We start from the raw sequence: 20,423 nt of genomic DNA, 5'->3' as shown, positions 1-20,423 counted from the left end.
GCTTATGCTCTAAAGATGATCGAGCCCATAGTCGGTATGTTGGGTACATGACTTGTTTATGGCATGGTTTTACTAACAACAATGGAATTCACAACTCAATTAAAGAGTTAATGATATCTTTTCATTGGCATTGTATGCATTGATAAATATGAAACGTGACCACGGGTTTGCTTGTTCTCGAACAAGAAATTTATCACAGTTATTTGTTGACAGTGATCATATTAATCATTAAAAAGACAAAATGGTGACAATGAGATAAAATAGGGTTGTATTGAGTGAATAGATTTAACTTAAAGGAATCAAGGATATCATATGAGGGTAACACACACATGACAAGATCATTGGACAAAGTGGATGAATTGCTTTCGTAAAGAGTATACAATAAGGAGTTTTCAATATGGTACTTCTTGTGGACTGACTCCATAATTAAGTAATTGCAAATTATTGGAACGATGCTTCTGGACATAATTGTAATCACTAGAGCCTAATTATATATGTCTGATTGATCCCTCTGCTAGTTCAATAAAAGCTCAATCGAACTGCATTTAAATTAGAAGAAAATTCTACAACTTTGGGAATAATTTAATTAAGTTGATTTATTCGATGTGAAATTAAATTAGGTGAAGAATTATTCAATTAGAGAATTTGATTAAAGAATTTTCTTAAAAAAATTAATTTGGAAAATCTAAGTGATTTTTGGAAAAATTAGTTTTGATCAAGTAAAATTAAATTATTCAAATCAATTAAAATTAATATGATATTCTTGGAAGTCAATTTTCAAGTCAGGGAATTGGCCCAATAGGTAATTGGACCTGAGATCATAAATTAGGTCCGGGAGCCCAAAACCGAGACCAAGACCCAAAACCTCGTTGAACCAGGCCTAGTATGTGAAACTCGGCTGATGCTCCAACTGGTGGCTAAACCGGATCGAACCGACAACAATTGAACCGACTCAAGGTGCCATCAGGGTGTCGCACCTACATCGCCGGACACGATGATGCCGGTGGCTGTGATGGTGTGGAACGACGAAATGTGCAAGTGTACACAATCGCAACAAGTAATAAAGTGACAAGTAAATGTCGAGTTATCGTACCCACAGAGACTGTGAAAAGGATTATTTATGAATGTAATTTAAAACACTTTGGTGAAGAAAAATATTTTGTTTAAAGAGGGTGATTAAAAACTTAAGATAATTAAAATAAATAAAAAAAATGAAGTAAAAGAAAGTTCTAATGCATGATTTCAAAATAAGATTTAATCAAGATGATATAATTGTGTTGGATTAATTACACTTCTCATCTTAGAATTATTAAACTTATGTTTATATTGTTATGAATAAAATCACGGCAACCCGGTAATTTGCTAACTTATGAACATGCTTACATACCAAAATCTATTCATCTCTTAACATATCCCTATGTCAATTCAACCGACTAAACAGATTCTAGTAAGCAAACATGTTATTGCACATACATACTCATTAAATTGGACTAATCTCTTGCATATCCCTATGTCAATTCAAACGATTAATTAAATCTAACAAGCATATAAAAGACTATGTGAGGTAACAAGGTATCCCTACCTTGAAATAGTTTAATCACAATAATCTTGCAAGTTATGCAAGGCAATAATATCGCCAGATACATTGCTAATTTAACCTTCAGCTACCTTAGAAGAATAAACATGCACTGATCAAGTTCTGTGTCAATTAATTACAATTTCAATCTATTTAAATAATTAATTCATTAGTTACCTCACAGTCGTAACGCAAGAATAACTTAGGCATGATTTTACTTAATCAAACATTTTACCGAGGCCTATAACAACATAAACACAATTTTAACAATTTAAGAAGACAAAATGTAATCAACCCAACACGAAGTAAATTCAAGCTAAGCTGATTAAATTAACCATTCCAAAAACATGATCATAACAACAACAAAAATTAAAGAGATAGGGAACAAGAATCAAATCCGGTGGTTTTCCAAGGCTTGACTTGGTTCTTTCGTTCTTCCTTTTTGTTGTCCTCGCTGATCAAGGCTTCAATGAACACTCAATTGTTGCTCCAAAATGGTTGAAAAACACCCCTTTTCCAAGGGAAGAGATCAGCATAAGAGTAAGGGAATTGAAATGGAAAAATGAGAGAAAAAGAATGAGAGAGGAGAGAAGTGTTGTGAAATGAATGAGGAATGAATGAGATGCTTTGAATGATCAGCCAAGGGGGACTTTTATAGCTAAGTGTTGCAGCTGAAATTTGCTAAAGTAAGCAGCCAAAGAGCCACCCCTTGGTCGGCCATCTATGTGGCAAAGTTGATGCTTTCAACTTTGCTAAAAATGGCTTGGGGCAAATCCAAAAATCCACCAATTGTGGAGGGGTTTGAATGCAAATTGGACAAGACTTCAAGGGATTCTTTGCAAGCTTAATTAATCAGATAATAAGCTAACTTGGGTCAGCATATGGCCAATTTTAGGCTGCCCAATCTTTGGTCGGTTCACTTCAATCGGTTCGGTTCAACTGGACCACCTTTTCCATAATTAATTAATATTAATTTATTTAGCCCAAATTAAATTGGGTATAAATTAAAATTAATTATATTATGAATTAATACACATAATTGGACCGTCTTAGGTTGGAAATTAATTCACCTTGATACTTCAAATTGCTTCTCGGTTTTTTGCTTCAAGCAAAGGTTCTGCCGAGCCATTTTTCGCCTTTTATGCAATTATTTAAAATAACCAAAATTACTCAAAATTAATTATAAAATTAAATAAAATTCATCATGTTCATATTTTAAGTATAATTTAATTATTTTATAAAAATTAATTATTTTTCGACAAGAATTTAATTGAAACAATATGATTTTAAGCTAAAAAGGGTATGTAAAAATGAGTAAATTTTCATGTTTCCACACCCCCAAACTTAATTCATTTCTCGTCCTGAGTAATGCAAAAATTTTGAAAATAATTTCTCGGAAACACTTTTGAAAAACTCCTTTAGAACAACATTTTTCCCAAAATTATGAATTTAATATACTTATGCTCAAAGACAAGAAATTAGATAGTTATGCTACTTAAGTATACATATTGTTCAAATTAATCTCAACAACTATTATGATAGCAGAAATTAGACTAAATGCTTCCTAATAAAGTCATGTTAAACCTTACCAATGTGATTTTATTCCCTTTATTCAAGATTAAGTTGCAATTATTAGATTTAACTTATGTCTTCATATGTGTACGTAGCAATTTCTCTCCACTAATGTAGGTAGCATTGGAACTTTTGAATCAATAGGTCTTTAACAAGGTTGTAACGTGGCTGGGCTTAAGGGTAGGTAAAAGATAGATAATTTTAGTCTTTTAAACCCTAGACTCAGCTTGTATCGGACCTTCGAAATAATCACCTTCAATACACCAACTTTCTTTGCTTTCATATGCTCTTCTGTACATTCTCTTTTAGGTATATATGCTTTTTTTTTTCAATCTACACGAGCATTTTCCTGAATGTACCACAATTTTAAGAGCATTTTATACTTATTTTCAACTCCCCCAAACTTATTTTCAACTCCCCCAAACTTATTTTCAACGAATACTTGGAATAGTACTGAGTCTAGTGTTTGGGACAATTTTGAGATAGTTAAGAGAGAAGTGATGGCTAAATTTGCAAGGATTCAAATAAAATTAGGCTATATAGTCTCAAAGTTAGGTTGCAAAGGATAAAAGTTTCATCATGGTTGGCTTGAAAGGCTCAAACGGTCTAAACAAAAGTTGCCTAAATCATTTCCATCATTCCATGCTTCCTAGGATTTCGGCTCAAGAAACTACTAAGTCAATTCTAAAGACTTAAAACTTTCATGCATGCTAACTTTCGTAAGGAACTAAAATTTTATGGTGTGATTTGCATGCTTTATTAAAAATACATTTATATCATTATTAAACTAACATAACAATTCATTGAAATAATAGAAGTTTATTCATACTAAAGTTTAGCATACTTAACAAAATTTCAAATTATTGAACAAAATATATCCTAATCACAATTAACAGAAAAATTTATTCTGGGTGGAAATTATTCAAATTTTCGGTCCCCCCAACTTAAAATGAACAATGTCCTCATTGTTTAAAGTGAATAGATACTATACACTAGGTAGGATTCTAGAAAAGAGGAGGTGAGTCAATTTGACTGCTTAAGTACCAAGCTCTTTTCTAAATCCAATCTTAGACATGTATATACCTATTGCCACACTTTATACTTCGTGACTTGCTCAAATTTTGTTAGTGATTTTCCTCTCTTAATTTAAAAAAAAGAATCCAAAGTAACTTAATCCTAAAATGACCTAAGAATAGAAATAAAATAAAATCAAGATCCCCCCTTTATTTATTTGCAGACCCTTCCGAATTTGACTCATCTTTTGCTCCGTCACTATCGCCTTTGCATGAATTACTTTGCTCTTTCTTCGATAATGGACTCCATGGTTCAAATATAAAATCTGGAAATTCAGGCACAAAATTGAATGGGTCATTGTAAATTTTCTTAAGAGCACTTCTCATTGAGTCATCCCTTATTTTTTAGTATCTCCAGTAAGCTTGTTGCTGCCATTGCATATGCTGCATTATGTCTATCAACTTTGACAGTTCATCTCGAAGATATGGGCTAGGCGGTTGAGCTCTAAATATTAAAGTTTCGTCATCGAGCTCAATTTCTGGTTTTACCTTATCAGGGACTTCAGCTGATTGTATTGGCTTGATCTCTATGGGATCTTCTTCCTTTTCATCGGGATCTTCACTTTCTTCAACTCGCTGTTGTAGAACAGAATCTCCAGCTACTCGGTAGAGGTCCCAATCTATGATTGTGCCCTAGCTATACCCTGTCTTCTTTACGTTTGCAAGAATCTCAGCTTTTAAGCATAAAATTGTTATCATAAAGGGGAAGTAAGCGGGGCCAGAACGTCTAGTGGCACAATTCCTCATCTCTCGTAGGATGATTTTTCCCATATCAATGGTCTTTCCAGTTAAAATCGAATATAACAAGACCATTCGCTCTAACGAGATTGTAGTCCCATGCAAACTAGGCATAAGATTGAAATGGATGAAATAGAACCATACCTTTGCAAGTGGTGTCAAATATTCTCTTCGACAAGTTTGGATTCCTTACTTTGACACAGTCCACTTAGAACCTGGAACTGTAAGTTCCTCAAGAATTTCTTGCAAATTTTCAGGCTCGATGTTGCTCATCAAAGAAGAATACTCATTAATAGCATTTGAACTTATTGGTACCTTGATTCCACAAACTAGAACTTCTGTCAAATCGCTTGAGGTTAAATTGGCATAGAATTCACGAACTAGTTCCTCATCCACACTAGGTGTAACAGCCCAATTTAGACCCTAATTGGAATGATGGTTTTGGGACCACGAATTTGAGTTAGAAAAATATTTAAATATTATTTTTTGTGTCAATTATATGTGAATTTGTATGTGTGAAAGTTTCGTATTAAAATTTGATCATTTATGTGCTTAATTTAATAAAAGGACTTAATCGCGTAAAACAAAAATTTAGTGGTTAATTATGTAAGGGCCGAATTGTGTTTGTCTTTGTAATTTGAGGTGTTTAGTACGCAATTTGTCCATAACAATAAGTAATGGACGGTAAAGACTTTAAATTATAATGGTTTTATATTAGTTAATAAAGGTTAAATATGTAATTGAATTAAAAAGTTAATATATTATAAAACATAAAATAATAAAGCCATGGTTCATACTTTTCTCTTTGACTGAATATAAAAATAGAAAGAAAAAGAAGCTAGGTTTCGGTTGTATTCAAGCTTGATTAAGGTATGAGTTTAGCTGAGTTTTTGATAATTTTTACGTTTTTTGAGATCGTTGCTTCAAATACTATTCGACCCATGCTAGAATTTCTGATTTTGATGCATATTTTGAGTTATGCCATTGATAAATATTTTTGTTTTGTGATGTTTGATGATGAAATGTCAAAAATATGTTTTAGATTAACATGTTTTGTATTGGAGTTTTTGAAGATTTTGAGTAATTAGAACTAAATTGCAAAAATAATAAATTGAAGGACTAAGATGCAAAATAAACAAAATGTGAGGACTTGTATGTGTATGGGGAGAATTCGGCTCAAGCATGGCATGGGCAAATTATGTTTATTTTGTGTTTTGTGAATTTTGGATTAAATTGCTAAAAGTGTAAAATGTATGGGGCAAAAGTGAAATTCATCTATTTATGTGTTTTTGAATGAATTTGATTAAATAAGTTTAAATTATGTCAATTTAGATTAAGAAAAGAGAAAATCAGACTTGGATCGGGGAAAAGCAAAAATAGTCGAATAGTCAATTTACAACGTTCGTCGATATCCGAGGTAAGTCTTTAAGCAATTAAACATCGTCTATTTTGAATGAAAAATGGTTTAATATGATGATTCAAGTTTTATATATTTATAGTAGAGTAGTCGAATGTGGTTAAACATGGAATTAATGTGGTTGAATTTTATTCGATTGAGTTAAAACTTCTAAAAGTTCGTATGAATTATGTAGAATATCTGAAATGTTTGTTATATGAATTGTTTATAAGATAGCTTTATAATAATGATATTCGGGCTATGAGCCTAGCAAGCAATGTGTTGGTGAATTAAATCGGGCTTTATGCCTAGTAGGCTTATTGCTGGTGAATAAAATCAGACTTTAAGTCTAGCAGGCCATGTGCCGGTGTGTAATTCAGGCTTATGCCTAGCAGGTTTTATGTCGGTGATTTATTTTAAGCCTATGCCCACTAGACTTCATGATGATGTGGTAATTGAGTAAGAAAACTAAGCTAAATGACCATGTATATTTGGCCACACAGGTTTGAGCATATGTGATGTTATATTTGATCTTGTATATTCAGCCACATAGGTATGTACATATGTGATGTTATATTTGATATTGTGTATTCGGTTAAATGAGTGTTATTAGTAAATGAAGTTAAATGTTGTTTTGTGAACTTGTGTATATATGTGGAAATATATTTGAATGTATAATGATATTTGACTTTGAAAGTTGAATAAAAATTTATAAAATGTTAATCTCATAAGTATTCGACCAAAGTGATATTTATGTTAAACATGTTTAGTTATGGATTGATTAAGTTGAAACTAAATATGGCAGTGATATAGAAAATTGGTTCAGTTTAAATTTTAAGGATTTGACTATATTATTGAGTTGATATTTGCTTAAGGCTTACTAAGCTAAGTTAGCTTATTCTGTGTATTTTTGTTTGCTCTGTTTTATAGATTTTGGTTTCGAGTTACAAGCTTGGGGATCGTCAGCAAAGTTCATCACACTATCAACCGTCTTTGGTATTTTATAAGTTACATTTTTGAATTATGGCATGTATAGGCTGAAATGTGTTTTGAAATGTTGTATTTGGTTTATGTATAAAGGCCATGCGAAAATGGCCTAACTTCCTAGCTTGAATTCGGTTTTGGTTGATCATGGTTTAAGTCTGTATTGGTTATTATGCTAAGTGTCATGGATGAATGTATGGTAATTTTGGTAAGTAGTATATGCTTGAAGTGGTTGGTGATTTTAGATAGACATGGGTATGGTTCAGCCAAGGTTTTATATAGATTGAGGCATATGTGAATTTGTTTATCATATTGACTTTTATTGGATGTGTATTTTGTCTTGTGAGTTAGCTTGAAAATAGTAGGGATGTGCCTTATATTCGGCTGATGAAGAATGAAACATATATATGCTATGACGTGATGTTTATGATTTGGTATTAAAAGGCCAAGTTGCTAGTCGAATAATTGATAATTGTATGTGTTGAAAATATGTGGTAGTAGATATAAGAATTTGTGCATGGTTTGGTTCTGAGTTATTATTTCTGTTCTAAAGTGATTCATGATAATATGGTGAAATGTATTTGAATTTGGTGAAACATGGTTACATCTTCGATGTGATGGTTGTGTAATAATCATAATTTGATTTGCCATAAAGTTTTGTTTGAATGTGATTAAATGCCTATATATATATACATATTCAAATGGATGCATTAATTGGTATTAATGTATGAAATATGTAAGTATATTTTAATCAATTCTTTTATGCCGCAAAAATGAAAGTAAAGCTTAGCAGGTAAATTTATTTTAAATGATGTGTAATATGTGCATGCCCAGGACTTTAAAATATATATTTATAAGTTGGTCTGATATGCAATTAAAGAAGTTATGATTCGTTATATGTTATATATATGTGAGTAATTTGTTTATATATATATATATATATATATACTGGATTAAGTCTTAATTATGTCACCATATGAATGATATGAAATTTAAGATTTGATTTTAGACGATACTACTAGCATTGATGTGAATAATATTTTGAGTTGTAAAATGAAATACTTATTTGTAAAAACTGTGATATGATCGGTAATACTTCATAATCTTAGTCCGGCGACGGATATGGGTTAGGGATGTTACACTAGGCCCCTTTTCACAAAATAATTCCCAATTGAAGGCTTCAGCAACTTGACGAATACGTGCCATAAAGTCTTTGTAGTTTCTCTCTTTCAATGTAAAGCCTTTCTCTAAATGCATCTGTTGATTTTTGAAGATACTCTTGTATCTTGTTTTGGCTTCTTCACAATGAAATTTGTTTTGTGTTTCATCAATTTAGGTGCAAGCACGAGTTCTCTTGCGAGGCATGATTAACCTGAACAAAAGATGGGAAAAATTATTTTCTCAAAAATTTAATTCACAAAATTTATTAATAATTCAGTAAACTGAAAAATTAATAATTGAATAAAATTAAAATTTGGGAGAAAACAAATTTTCTTACCACCTTTTTTTTCATAAAACTTAGAACTCCTAAAAATAATTAATAAACAAAAGAGGTCAATTTAAGGTGGGTTGGAAGATTTCGACTAAGGGGCTTGGTGTAGGTGTGTGCCGCACAAGTGCCAGACAGCAAGCAGGCTCGTCAAGCAGGAGCAAGAAGCGGCACAGCTTGGCGGATGAGCTGCACGGGCAGAAGGCCGCAAAGCTGAGTGGGCAACAGCTGAGGCACACGCACGCTGGAGCTGGAGCAGATGCAGCGTCAAGGTGCGGGCCTGGTAAGTGCCGGAGTTGGTCGTGCGCAGGTGCTGGAGCAGGACGGGGCGCGCAATGCAGGGCGCGATGGGGGTAGGTGTGCTCGGCATGTGCGATGGAGCTGGGCTACTGGGTGCTTGCTGGCTGAATGGCTGCTAGGCTAGGGGCTTGCGGCACTTTAAGGGTTTTAGTGTTTGGGATTTTTAGTGATGAATGAATGGAAAAGGTAGTATTTATAATGAAAGGAATAGGACTTAAAGTAGAATTCTTAGAGAAATTTAATAATTAAAAACTCTAAGTTCTAATTCTAATCCAAGTTAACAACAATTAATAATTAAATATATGTATATTAAATTATTAATGCTATTAATTTATTTAAACAAAACTGAGATATGATTAAAACTAATCCTAATTCTATGCTAAATTGATAAAATTAATATATAAATTATAATAGATATAATTATATATTAAAGACTATCATCTTATTATTATTAAAAACTTATCAAATAAAATATGATGAAATTAACACTAATCCTAACTCTATATAAAGTTAATAATAATTAATATATATTATAATGGATATAATTATTTATTAATAATTATCATATTTTTTTGAATTAAAAATTTATTCTAGAAGCCTTTTGAAAATATTTACAAAAAAAAGAGGCATCTAGTTTTTATTATTTACGAAAAGAGCAACCAAAATTTGAAAATAATTCAATTAAGTCCCTAGACTTAATGAAAATTTGAAATTGAGTTGCAATTTAAAACTTAGGTCAACATTGACCTCTTTATTTGAAAAACTAAAAATTTATTTTTCTATTTAGGGAATAATTTCTCGGAAAATTATGTTAAAATCAATTCTCAGGAAAAATTGGACGGGTCACAAGTGGTCCCACTTAAGTTCCAATCTCCTAGACAAAATTGATTTAAACATACTAATCTCGAAAATACACCCTAAATCATTTATTAAAAAGGAAAATAAGAAAATTTAAACATATGATAGAATGAACGAAGTTTGATTCCGTTCAGTCTTATCTCTCCAATAATGTGTCAGACACTGAGCATTAACTTGAAAATTACCTCCCTTACCTTGGAGTTCAACAACTCCGTATGGATAGATGCGATGAATTGTAAATGGACCGGACCAATGTGATTTTAGTTTACCTGGAAAGAACTTTAATTTGGAATTAAATAACAAGACTTGCTGACTTGTTTCAAACTCTCGAACTCGAATGTGCTTGTCATGCCATTTCTTAAGTCTCTCCTTGAGTAGTTTGGCATTTTCGTACGAGAACGTTCAAAATTCCTCTAGCTCATTGAGTTGGAGCATTTGTTTCTCTTTAACAAGCTTAAGATCTAAGTTGAGTTGTCGAAGGGCCCAATAAGCTTTGTGTTCTAACTCCAAGGGTAGATGACAAGTTTTCTCAAAGACCAACATGTAGGGTGACATCCCTAAAGTGTCTTGTATGCTGTCCTGTAAGCCCAAAAAGCATCATCCAGTCTTTTGGACTAATATCGTCGGTTCGGGCAAACTACCTTCTCAAGTATGCCTTTGATCTCCTTATTTTCCAGTTCAGCTTGCCCATTCGTCTGCGGATGGTAAGCTGTAGCGACCTTGTGTTTAGCTCTATGTTTATCTAACAACCATTTCAACCACTTGTTCACAAAATGGGACCCTTCATCGCTGATAATAGCTCTTGGGGTTCCAAACCTTGTGAACACGTGTTTTTATAAAAACTTTATTACAACCCTAGCATCGTTTGTTGGATAAGCTTCAGCCTCGACCCACTTAGACACGTAGTCTACAGCTACCAAGATGTACTTGTGACCAAAAGACGGAAGGAAAAGATCGAGGAAGTTAATGCCCCAAACATTGAATAATTCTACCTCAATGATATTTGTTCAAGGCATTTCATTTCTACTGGTGACATTTTTGACCCTTTGACATCGATCACAACTCTTTACGTAAGCGTACGTGTCCTTGAATAGTGTTGGCCAAAAGAATCCGAGTTGCAATACTTTGGCCGCAGTACGAGTATCTCCGAAGTGTCCCCCACTTAGAGCTGAGTAAAAATGGTATAGAATCTTTTGTACTTTATCTTCTGCCACACATCTCCTGATCATTTGATCTGCACACTTTTTGAACAAGTATGGTTCTTCCCAGAAATAGTACTTCACATTGTGAAGAAACTTTTCCTTTGATGATACATCTTATTAATTGGCATCAAACCATAAGCTAAATAGTTAGAAATATCAGCAATCCAAGGGGCATTATGGACATGATTTACCTTTAGTATGTGTTCATCCGAAAATGTTTCTTGAATTGGTATAAGAGGAGAGTTCCCTTCTTGCGGCTCCAATCTGGACAAGTGATCTACTACTTGATTTTCCACTTCTTTTCAATCTTGAATATCTAGATCGAACTCTTGAAGTAGAAGTACCCATCGAATCAACCTCGTTTTAGCATCTTTCTTAGAGAGTAAGTACTTAATTACCGAGTGGTCCGTATAGACAGTCACTTTGGTACCTACAAGATAAGATCGAAACTTGTCAAAAGCAAACACAATAGCAAGTAACTCTTTTTCTATTACTGTATAATTTAGTTGAGCTCCTGTCAGAGTTCGACTTGCGTAGTAAATGGGATAAAAAACTTTGTTCCTTCGCTGGCCCATAACGGCTCCTATCACACATCAATTTGAATCATAGATCCCAGTCTGGTGTGACTATTATGGGTGCCGTAACTAATCAACTCTTCAAATCTTTTAAAGCCTTTAAGCATTCCTCATCAAACTTGAACCTCGAGTCCTTCTCTAATAACTTGCATAAGGGTTTAGCAATTTCGGAGAAGTCCTTGATGGATCTTCGATAAAAACTGGCGTGGCCCAAAAAGCTCCTAACACCTTTTACAGATGTTGGAGGTGGAAGTTTCTCAATAACATCTACCTTTGCTTTATCTACTTCGATTACATGTCTTGTTATCCAATGCTCTAGAACAACCCCTTCTCGTACCATGAAATGGCACTTTTCTCAGTTAAGTACTAGGTTTGTTTCCTCGCATTGCCTTAGTACCTTGGCTAGATTGGCTAGGCAATCGTCATACGTATCTCCAAATATTGAAAAATCATCCATAAAAACTTCCAAATACTTCTCAACCATGTCAGTAAAAATATACATCATACATCTTTGAAATGTAGCAGATGTATTACATAAACCAAATAGCATGCGCCTAAATGCAAATGTACTGTATGGACAGGTGAATGCTGTCTTGTGCTGATCTTACGGTGCTACTATAATCTAATTATACCTCAAGTACCCATCGAGAAAATAGTAGTAGTCTCGCCCTGCGAGTCTATCCAGCATCTGGTCCAAAAACGACAAAGGAAAGTGATCTTTCCTAGTCGCCTTGTTCAGCTTCCGATAATCAATGCAAATTCTCCATCCCGTAACCGTTCTAGTAGGATCAACTCGTTATTCTCATTTTTGATGACCCTGATACCTCCTTTCTTTGGCACGCACTGGACCGAACTTACCTATGAACTATCTGAGATGGGGTAAATTATACCCGTATCAACCACTTAATGATTCCTTTCTTTACTACGTCCTTCATGATGGGATTCAGTCTTCGTTGTCCATCGATCGTCCCTTTCTTGCCATCTTCTAGTATGATCTTGTGCATGCATACAGATGGAATAATACCACAGATATCGGTTATGGTCCATCTGATAGCCCTCTTAAATTGTTTCAACACCAAGATGAGTTTCTCTTCTTGCTCAGTAGTTAATTCTGTTGAAACAATCACAGGCAGAGTAGAAGAGTTACCTAAATAAACATATTTTAGATGTGAAGGCAGTACCTTGAGTTATAATTTAGGTGGCTCCTTAATTGACACTTTTGGTTGGGCATAATCCCTTTCCTTTAACTCCAAAGATTCAAAGCGAGATTACGGAATAAATCCCCTTTGATTAGCTTCTAACAAAGCTAAGTACTCATCCTCCTCTTCATCATTCGAAGGATCTGATGTCAAAATTTGTTCCAACGGATCCTCCACATAGTTGAGCTCCTTTTCCACTATTAAATCTTCTAAATCGGATACTGTAGAACAATAATCAATTGTGTTAGGAAATCATATAGACTTAAAAACGTTAAATGTTACCTGATCATCCTGAACACGCATAGTAAGCTCGCCCTTCTGCACATCAATAAGGGTCCTTCCAGTTGCTAAGAACGGTCTTCCTAAGATAATTGACACTTCTTTGTCTGCTTCAAAGTCTAGGATAACAAAATCAGTAGGGAAGATAAATTTATCTACACGTACCAATACGATCTCGATTTTTCCTTCTGGATGTACTAAGATCGATCTGCTAATTGAAAAGTAATTGTAGTAGGTCTAACTTCACCTATACCCAACTTTCTAAATATTGACATAGGCATCAAGTTGATACTTGCACCCAAGTCACATAGTGCCTTACCATAATATGTTACTCAAATGTTGTAAGGTATGGTAAAACATCCAGGATCCTTCAATTGTGGGGGTAGTTTGTCTTAAAGATATGCAATGCATTCCTTCATCAGAGCTACCATCTCAAATTCTCCGAGTCTTAATTTTTTGGACAGGATATCCTTCATGAATTTGACATAGTTTGGCATTTGCTCAAGTGCTTCAACCAACGAGATGTTGATATGAAGTTGCTTGAGTACATCTAGAAACTTCTTAAATTGAATCTCCTGCTTGTTTTTTTGAAGTCTTTGAGGGTAGGGTGGTGGTGGTTTCTTTACTGGAACTGGTTGATTCATTTTCTGTGGCAATTTTGTATCTGACGGGGTTGTTAGTTAATCAGAATTAGCTGTTTCTGAAATTACCTTGTCGGGTTTTGCAGATTCTGGTTCTTGTTAAACTGGAATTTCAACACTCGGTTAAACTTCATTTGATTCTTGAGCATCAGCTTACTCCTTTTCAACTTCAATGGTGTTGGGCTCTACTATCTTTCCACTCATCAATGTTAATGCTTTACAATACTCCTTCCCCGAATTCGTCGAATTTTCCGTATCACTAGGTAAAGCACCTTGTGGTTTATTCTTGAGTTCATTTTTAAGCTGGTCCATTTGGTTTTCTAGGTTTTTCAATGTAACTGCTTGGCTTTGGATTAAGTTGTCATTCTTGGCCTTGTATGCCTTCAATAGATTTTCTAAGTCATTGGATGGTTCAGCTTGGGTTGGTTTCTGAACTTGTTGGGGAAAACTTGGTGGCTGGGTCGATCTATGTTGGGCGTAAGTATTACTGGTTCCGGCTCCTTAGTTACTCCAGGAAAAATTCAGGTGGTTCCGCCACGATGGGTTATAAAAATTGGATTGCAGTCCTTGCCTTCCTCAATTTTGGTTCTAGTTACCTATGTAGTACATGGATTCTGAGTTTGATGGACATTCTTTAAATAAATGTCCTTCCCCACAATAAACACAGGCTATATTTACAAATTGATTTGGTGGCTGTGCTGCAAAACTATTAGACCCATTAGTAGTAAGATTTTTAAGCATTGAGGATATTGATGATACCTCAGATGCGAGTGCGAGTGAAGTAATAGCGTCTACTTCATGTATTCCAGTAACTCGTCTACCTGACGCTGCTCGGTTGGTTGGCCATCGGTAATTGTTGCTGGTAATCCTCTCGATAATTTCATAACCCTCATTATAAGACTTAGAAAAGAGAGCACCATTAGCAGAAGTGTCCACTACCATCCTCGTGTGAGCATTGAGACCATTATAAAATGTCTCAAGTTGGATGTAATGTGGGATTCCATGATGAGGGAACTTTCGTAATAACTCTTTGTACCTTTCTCATGCCTCATACAAGGACTCATCATCCATTTGTTGGAAGGCAGTGATCTCGTTCATCAACTTAGCGTTCTTGCTAGACGGGAAATACTTTATAAGGAATCTTTCTGCTAACTCTTGCCATGTAGAAATTGAGTTCGGTGGCAATGAGTTCAACCAGGCTTAAGCTCTGTCCTTCAGCGAATATGGGAACAGCTTCAATCATAATGCATCTTCGGGTACTCCGGCTAACTTGAAAGAATCGCTTACCTCCATAAATAGTCTTAAGTGTAGGTGAGAATCTTCGATAAGCATTCCACTGAATTGTCCGACTGTCTGAAGCATCTGGAACATGACTGGCTTCGGCCCAAACTATTGTGCCTCAATTTCAGGTCTTCTAATATCGAATTAAGATCATTAAATACTGGCACGGATACTATCGTAAAGCTCTATCCCTATCATCAACAATAAGGATAGGATTTTTGAGCAGGGTTTGCTCTGTTTCCTTGGATTGGATTTTTGAAGTTCATCTCTTCAGTCCTCATTTGATTTGCTTGTCTTCTTCGTTGTCGAAAAGTTCTTTCTATCGTAGGGTCTACAGGGAGTAGGTCAATAATTCGGTTAATACTCATGAACACCTGAAATAATCTCAGAAAAATTAATTAAGTTAAAAATTAAATAGAAAAAAAAACCCAAATGTAAACTAACAAATTCAAAAATAATGACTTTTTAAAATAGTCGTAGGCGACAGCGCCAAAAACTTAGAACGACGAAAATGTGCAACTGTATACAATCGCAACAAGTAATAAAGTGACAAGTAAATGTCGAGTAATCGTATCCACAGAGACTGTGAAAAGGATTATTTATGAATGCAATTTAAAACACTTTGATGAAGAAAAATATTTTGTTTAAAGAGGGTGATTAAAAACTTAAGAAAATTAAAATAAATAAATAAATGAAGTAAAAGAAATTTCTAATGCACGATTTCAAAATAAGATTTAATCAAGATTATATAATTGTGTTGGATTAATTACACTTCTCATCTTAGAATTATTAGACTTATGTTTATATTGTTACGAATAAAATCACGGCAACCCGGTAATTTGCTAACTTTTGAACATACTTACATACCAAAATCCATTCATCTCTTGACATATCCCTATGTTAATTCAACTGACTAAATAGATTCTAGTAAGCAAACATGTTATTGCACAAACATATTCATTAAACTGGACTAATCTCTTGCAACCCCTATGTCAATTCAAATGATTAATTAAATCTAACAAGCATATAAAAGACTATATGAGGTAACAAGGTATCCCTACCTTTAAACAGTTTAATCACAATAATCTTGCAAGTTATGCAAGGCAATAATATCGCTAGATACATTGCTAATTTAACCTTAAGCTACCTTAGAAGAATAAAGATGCACTGATCAAGTACTGTGTCAATTAATTACAATTTCAACCCGTTTAAATAATTAATTCATTAGTTACCTCACAGTCATAACGCAAGAATAACTTAGGCATGATTTTACTTAATCAAGCCTTTTACTGATGCCTATAACAACATAAACACAATTTTAACAATTTAAGAAGACGAAATGCAATCAACCCAACACGAATTAAATTCAAGCTAAGCTAATTAAATTAACCATTCCAACAACATGAATACTCATAGATATGTTCATCATAACAACAACAAAAATTAAAGAGATAGGGAACAAAAATCAAATTCGGTGGTTTTCCGAGGTTTGACTTGGTTGCTCTGTTCCTCGTTCTTGTTTTCCTTGCCGATCAAGGCTTTGATGAACACTCAATTGCTGCTCCAAAATGGTTGAAGAACACCCCTTTTCCAAGGGAAGAAATCGGCACAAGAGCAAGGGAATTGAAATGAAAAAATGAGAGAAAAAGAATGAGAGAATAGAGAAGTGTTGTGAAATGAATGAGGAATGAATGAGATGCTTTGAATGATCAGCCAAGAGGGCCTTTTATAGCTGACTGTGGCAGCTGAAATTTGCTAAAATAAGCAGCCAAAGAGCCACCCCTTGGTCGGCCACCTATGTGGGAAAGTTGATGCTTTCAACTTTGCTAAAAATGGCTTGGGGCAAATCCAAAAATCCACCAATTGTGAAGGGGTTTGAATGCAACTTTGACAAGACTTCAAGGGATTCATTGCAAGTTTAATTAATCAGCTAATAAGCTGATTTGGGTCAGCATATGGTCGGTTTTGGGCTGCCCAATCTTTGGCCGGTTCACTTCAATCGGTCCATATCTACTGGACCACCTTTTCCATAATTAATTAATACTAATTTATTTAGCCCAAATTAAATTGGGTATAAATTAAAATTAATTATATTATGAATTAATATACATAATTGGACAGTCTTAGGCTGGAAATTAATTCGCCTTGATACTTCAAATTGCTTCTCGATTTTGTGCTTCAAGTAGTGTCTATCGAGCCATTTTTCGCCATTTGCGCAATTCTGTCGAAAATAACCAAAATTACTCAAAATTAATTATAAAATTAACTAAAATTCATCATGTTCATATTTTAAGTATAATTTAATTATTTTATAAAAATTAATTATTTTTTGACAAGAATTTAATCGAAATGGTATGATTTTAAGATAAAAAAGGGTATGTAAAAATGCGTAAATTTTCGTGTTTCCATGGTGGCGTCCCGGTGGCCGGCGGCTGTTGGTCTTCGATGGTTAAGTAATGGAGGAGTTATACCTACTAGAACTCTACTAGAGAATTTGATTTCAGATTAACTATTTCAAAAATAATATTATTTTAATAGTTTAATATTAAATTTAATTTAATACTTATATTAATAGTATTTAATTAATTTATTATTAAAGTGATTATCTTAATATTAAATTTAAATTTAATGTTTATCTAAAAGATAAATATTCTATTATTTTAATAAGATTTAATATTAAAATTAATCTAATATTGATAAATATTATATTAATTTAATATTAAAGTGATTAAGTTTAATCATAGTTGAACTCTTTAAACTCTCTCTATATAAGCAGAGTCTTGGGTCATTATTTACACACACATGAATTCAAGACAAAGTTGTAGAAAGAAAACTCTCAGAAGAGATTATTCTAGAAAATTTTTGGAGATATTTTTCTGATTTACAACTTGACTCAAAAGTTTAGAGAAATTACAAAATTACTCCATTGGTAATTTTTGTGAAAAATTTTCTTATTCGAATCAAGCCTACACTCAGCAAAGGTGAGCTTAAGGATAGCGGAGAAGACTATTCAGTCAAAGAGTTCATCCTAGACGAATCGAAAATGTATATTTTTGATTAAATGTTTATTACTTTAGATATCACCACCAAGATCTTGTTTTGAAAAATTTTTAAAACTCTTGTTTTTCCCTTAATTTATTTTTAACTATATTTTTCAAACCCATTTTTTAAACAATTGGTATCAGAGCTAGGTTGTGTTCTATCTATAAGTATAAACAGATAATCAAAATAAATTTCTCTTCTCCTTGAATAATTTGATTACATAGAAAGTAGCATTCTTTTGATCTTATGCATGTTGTGAGTTATATATGGGAATGGATGCAATATTATATATTTGTTATATAAATGTTTTTTGCCAAAGTTGTAGTTCTTAGGAAAAAGACTGTGGACTATTATCTCCATTTAGGGCTTTTTAAAAAAAATTCATAGAATCCTTGTGAGCTGAAAACGAAAATAGGAGGTAAATGTAATTTTTCCAAAAGGAGACCATGACAATAAAAAGATGTGATGGCAGTTGAAAACTCAAGGAATACCTTGTGGTGAAAATTTATGTAATTTTATTTTTCCATTTATTTTCTAAAAATAGCACCATGGAAGCCTTGGTTTACAATTTTATTTTAATTACCTATCCCATCATATATCTGCTTTATAATTGTGTTGTTTATAATATTTATATTATGTAATGTTAAAATTGTGATATATATGAGATGATCTACAGTATATCGATTAAAAATAAGAAGTGTGGTAATGAGAAAATACATGTGTTGTATTGTTCTATTCACTTCTTTAGGTTATTCGATAACTATGAGAAGTGTGGTAATGAGAAGGTGCATGTCCAAGATTGGCTTTGGCTGGGAAAGACTTGGTTTTTAAGCGATCAAATTTGACTCACCTCTCTTTCCTGGGACCCTACTTGGTGCATGGTTCGCATTCACTTCTTCGATTTTTTCCTTAAAAGAAAAACTATGGAGAATCAAAATTCTTTGTTTTAATATTGATTGATTCTTATGAATGGATATTATTGCCATAGCATGCCATGCATATATTGGAAGCCTGTCATTTAGATTAGGTAAGAATGCCACTAGGACTATTGTATGATCATTCTTGAAATTTGAGATAAAAAAACCTTGCATGTTTTTAAAATATTGAGTGGGAAAAGTCCTTGAACAAGACCTATGGCTTCCATTGATAGTCCCTAAGTGATAACATGATAAAGTTTTAAGCCGGTTCCTACCCTGACTGAACCCCGAGGTAAATATTGTCATGTGGGTTCACTAGATGGAATTTTCTTTTAAGGACAACTAGTCATGCATGACTTCTAGAGATATTGTCCCAAGATGACTCACAAATGAAAGCATGTTCATGATAAGTGTTAAGTCAACAGTTACACACTTAAGATCATCTCTTATTAAATAGTTTCCTAAGAAATGATATTTAAGTTAAAGATGATGGTCAAACGTTAAGCGTTTGTTAGTTCGTGTGGAGTCTTGAGAATTAAGACTCATGAATTGATTGGATGTAATTCATTTTCTTGCTATTTAATCATGGGACCCCAATGCAACATGGTTGATGGGTGTGAGAATGATCGTAGCAACGAAAAAAATATATTTTTTCAAGGTTTTAATACAAGACGCATGCATCATACTGCATTCTTTATATGTTGCTGAAATAAAAAATATTTGCTTAATACAAAAATAGTAATTAATGAAATCTTTATTTTTTCAGTTCAAATATGTCTCCTACTCCTCTTATTAGCATTCTTACTGAGAATAAATTAAATGGGGATAACTTTCAAAAATGAAAACGGAACTTGCTGATAGTCCTCAGCTGTGAGAAACACAAATTCGTTCTTAATGAAATATGCCCTTCTGAAGCTCAGCCCAAAGCGAGAAATCACTGGAGATTTTGACTCGATTGTTCGATGCTATATGTTAGCGAGCATGGTATTGTGTTACAAAAGCAACACGAGAATTTTCGTACTGCCAAAAAGATCATGAAAAATTTGGAGGATTTGCTTGGACGCCAAGTCGCATTGGCTTGAAAATCCACTATTGCAAATTTGATGAATTCTCAATAGAAAACTAACACTTCAGTCAAAGAACATATGCTTAAGCTTACGGGATTCTTTGTAGAAGTGGTGGACAATGGGGTTGAACTAGACATGAACACTCAAATTGAAATAATGTTCAAATCCTTAACTAAGGAGTTTGCTGGTTTTAAGGCTGTTTACAACTTAGGGAACAAGGCACTTACCTTGACT

The 20,423-nt window shown here is 33.5% G+C and overlaps 1 non-coding gene across 1 annotated transcript; it reads left to right on the top strand.

Annotated features, from left to right (window-relative positions):
- The first annotated feature begins 14,879 nt into the window (after positions 1 to 14,879).
- LOC128286070 (small nucleolar RNA R71) lies at positions 14,880 to 14,986 on the top strand. Its single transcript, XR_008276615.1, has one exon. It is a non-coding gene; the product is annotated as a small nucleolar RNA R71 (small nucleolar RNA).
- The last annotated feature ends 5,437 nt before the right edge of the window (positions 14,987 to 20,423 follow it).

The sequence above is a fragment of the Gossypium arboreum genome, chromosome 12 (assembly GCF_025698485.1).
Source record: "Gossypium arboreum isolate Shixiya-1 chromosome 12, ASM2569848v2, whole genome shotgun sequence".
In the NCBI taxonomy this organism is placed as follows: Eukaryota; Viridiplantae; Streptophyta; class Magnoliopsida; order Malvales; family Malvaceae; genus Gossypium; species Gossypium arboreum.
This window is presented reverse-complemented; position numbering and strand designations above follow the sequence as displayed.